Consider the following 4,070-nt stretch of genomic DNA (forward strand, 5'->3'; position numbering starts at 1 on the left):
TGGCGTTCGGAGCACGAGGAGGACGGCCAGCGGCACGGACAACATCGGTTCTGTTGACAGGATCCAATCAGGCTTGCATCCAGTTAGGCACGGTGATGGGGTCTGTTTGCAGAAAGGAGAAGAGCGCTGGGAGGTCCTCGTGGGGAGTAGAGGCGAAAGGATGAGTCCCTCGTCTGTATAATAAGGTGAAACGGATAACGCCATTTATAGGTGGCCCCTCAGTCGCGGATCTTCTCTAGTAGGGGACGGAGAATGCGTCTCATCAGTAATGTATGTCTGGAAACATCCTAATACAGGTGAATCTGCGCACCGTCAAAATCTAGTGTACCTTTTCTCCAAGCCTCGGTCATGATTTCTTTTTTTTTGGTGTAGTGATGGACTCTACATATGACATCCCTGGGGCGGGCGACATCCGTGGAGCGGGGCCCCTGAGATCTATGGACCCTGTCCAGTTCAATCGGAGTCCCATGTGGTTTGTCACGATAAAGATTGAGAATCCCCCAAACCGTCTCTTTAAGATCAGCAGCGGAAGTTGATTCCGATATACCACGGATGCGTATGTTGTTCCGCTGGCCGCGGTTGTCCTGATCATCTGTGGAGAGCAGGACATGAAACATCTGTTGTTGGTGACATGTCTGCGTGCGCTCCAATAGGGCGACTCTCTCCGAGAGATCTGAATTGGATTGTTCGACCCCTGTAAGTTTAGATGTAAAGGTCACAAGTTCCTGTCTGATTTCAGCTACGTCTTGTTTATATAAGGATTCAATGCGCGTCGTGAAAGCTTCAAAGTCTGCTTTGGTGGGGATGAGCGCAGCAATGTCAGCCTTAGCAATGTCAGTGTCCCCGTGGGGTTCTGTCCCTGAACCCAGAGCATTACATTGAGAGTCCCCCGTTAGCGTGAGCTTAGGGGAAGCTGAGCGTCATGAGCCCAGTGAGCCTTCCTCTCCAGACATAGTAGGGGGTAGAGTCCATGCGTGCTGGTTCAATGATGTGGCTGGGGGTGTCTGGGCCCGTTGGAGGCATGTGCGGGGCGGTAGTGGGGAAAGTACAGGCCCTGGGCTGCCATCTGTATGTGGGGATGGGGCACAATCGCAGAGTGAGTCTAGGGCTTCTCTGGCCTGGTCCCGATTGAGTACTGGGGAGGAGCTCATCTCTGCAGAGGGTGAAGAGGGCCGCCGCTGCCTCATGGGTGAGAAGTCCCAGGCTGTGGATGAAGGCAGCTGCGGGTCACTCTGTCTAGCCCCTGTGTCATGCCCTGTCTGCCGGAGCTCCGGTTCCCGCTGTCTCTCCTCACGCTGTGGCTCACGAATCAGGGTGGGAGGGGCTAAGTCCATCCCTCGTTGTGTGGCGTCCAGCGGCCCGTTTAATACGAGGGCACGGTGCGGTGAAGTCCCTCTCTCCACCCAGTCACGATCCGGGGAGAAGATCATCCGCGGGTCCTGCCGCTGGCTCCGTCGGCTGCTCTCTGGACACCGGAGCTCCGACTCCTCCGGTTTCTTGGAGTGTCGCGTCTCTCGAAGCGGAGTGGGAGGGTCTAAGTCCGCCCGCTGTTACCTTATGTTCACCTGGGTAATACCGCCTACGAGTACCGTCAGGCGGTCCGCTACGTACTGGAGAGCGGCGCGACGAAGGCCTTCTTGCATCTGAGCCCCGTCAAATTAGCGGTGAAAAGCCGATTTGGGGGTCGACTTGCGACTCTGTTTGTTCTTCTTGGACATGGAGGTATCTGCCGTAGAGGTAATACTGGGTGCCGGTAATGTAGAAGCTGTGTCCGGAGCTATAGAAATCTGCTGCCTCACGCGGCCATTGCCAAGCCACGCCCCAACTAAACTATTTTGCTTTTACTTACAATAACAGTTTTCTACTCCTTGGTCCTTTTAGGCATTATTGATGTAATCCTGGCCTAACAGATGCATCCTCGGAAAAGCTACACCAGCAGAAATCTGTAAAATCTCCCGAGATCTCAGGGAAAGGCATTTTTTCCTCTGACATGATGTCCAGTCACATGTGCCAGAGTTCCAAGAAGTAAAGGAGATGGAGTCATCTGCCTTTAGTGAAAATGGCCTGCATAAGTATCAGTTTGTAGACTGCCATTACCAAACATTTCTATCGGTGCCTTTGTTGTCATTTTAATAGTGAATTTCCTCTTTAACTGGCTAGAATGTAATCCTACTGTGAACAAGCCTTTCCATTTGCGAGATGAAACCTCCTTTCCTCTTATGAGTTTAGTTCCTCAAGATTCTTTTTATGAACTGATGCTCAAAATAGATTTTGAGATTTGAGTTCATAAACCAGATGAGGTCTTACTAATGCTTTGTACATCTCTCTCTCTCTCTGGAGTCTATACATTTATCAACATTAAACTTCATTTGCCACATAGTTGACCAATCAAACAGTGCATTTAGGTCTGCTTGTAAGTTGAAGACATCTTATAAAGACCTCATTACACTACATAGCTTGGTGTCATCTGGAAACCCAGAAATTGTACTTTTAATTATTATTGTGTGACTATTGACTACTGACTATTGCTTAAAATTAGTGATAAGTGAATGAAAGTGTGGCTCGCTGTACGTTTGACGAACCTATTGGGAAGTTTGCAAATACTGTACATATCTGAACATTGATGTCTATGAAAGCAGAATCTTGTTATTTTTTTTCTGGCCTTTTTCAAGACTAATGTGCGAGCTTTAATTAAAAAAGGGCATGGGTAGCTGGGAATTCCCATGGGGGCATGTACCCATGCAAAAAATACTGGGAGTCTTTTACTCAATGCAACAAAAAACAACATTAAAAATACACAAATATGGCTTCTACTTGTAAACAAGCCATCTGGGATCCTCGGTGACATTTTTTATCAAATACGGTTATGATGGTAGCTTACCCTTCATTAGCTTCCTGTGCTAGGGTGACAACGCTCACTGAGTATGCCTGTATGTAGGAGCATGTGCATTCCATAGGATGCACATGCCTACTATAGACTACAGGTCAGCCGTGCAATGTTCCATAATCCTTCATCATATCTGTGAAACCTGCCAACGCCACACAATTCCCCTAAGTTGAAAAAATTAAAAATACCCACAGAGATCCATGCTCTCTTTATATAGTTACATAGTTACATAGTATTTGAAGTTGAATAAAGACATTAGTCCATCAAGTCCAACCTATTAGGATATAACTAAAATGTGGTTTATCATGAAAGGTTAATTATACTTTAACATATGTATTATGTTTCAACTTAATTTAGGGATGCAAAATCTCTACTAACCTCAAGGTGTCATGTAAGAATTACCTGTCTTCAGATAAAAAAAAATGCTGATTATGCAGTATGTTCATAAGCCAAGTAGATTTGCCATGGTTTTGATGTTAGGTAAGTGTGTATGCAGTAATTCTAAATCCAGCTTTACAGAAAGGGAATCCAAAAAATCCATAAAAGATTAGTCATTGGTCATTTTGTAGTAAAAATGGTTTAAAACCTTTTTTCTTATTTACTTTAAAGTGGTTTAGAATCACAACCACTGTCTAGTTTTTATATTGCATTCTCTGGTGCAATGATTCCTGCTTGGGAGGCCTGGCCCCCAGGATGTCATGCGGCAGGCCAAAGGAGTGTGCAGTAACTTTTGACAGTGATACCTAGAAAGTGCTTGCCTGGATAAAATGCAGCAGCAACACAAGCTGCCTGCCAACCACCTTATTTGTAATACACCCACATGCTAGAACATTGGCCATGCTGCAGCTGCACCAGCAAGAGTAGGCAATCAACGAGTATCTATGCAAGTACAGGACGAGAACAGCCCAGATAGCAAGGATAACTTGCCACAAACTTGTGGCAGGGTTAAATTGTAATGCTTGTTAACATGCTGCACACATTCATAGCACGTTGCAGACTTGCAGAACACTTGCAGTACAAGTTCTAGTTGACACTTTTTGAATTTGTAGCAAAAACGGTTGCAGTATTCAGGATTCTGGGTGGTGTTGGACTACATGTTCGAACCGCAGGGCGCAGATGCCATCCGCAATCAAATCAGCTCTCGGCTCCCAGCGGTTGCAACATGCAATGAAAATTATTAGTC

This window comes from Nanorana parkeri, unplaced genomic scaffold (genome assembly GCF_000935625.1).
Source record: "Nanorana parkeri isolate BGI_ZX_2015 unplaced genomic scaffold, ASM93562v1 scaffold207, whole genome shotgun sequence".
Taxonomy (NCBI): Eukaryota; Metazoa; Chordata; class Amphibia; order Anura; family Dicroglossidae; genus Nanorana; species Nanorana parkeri.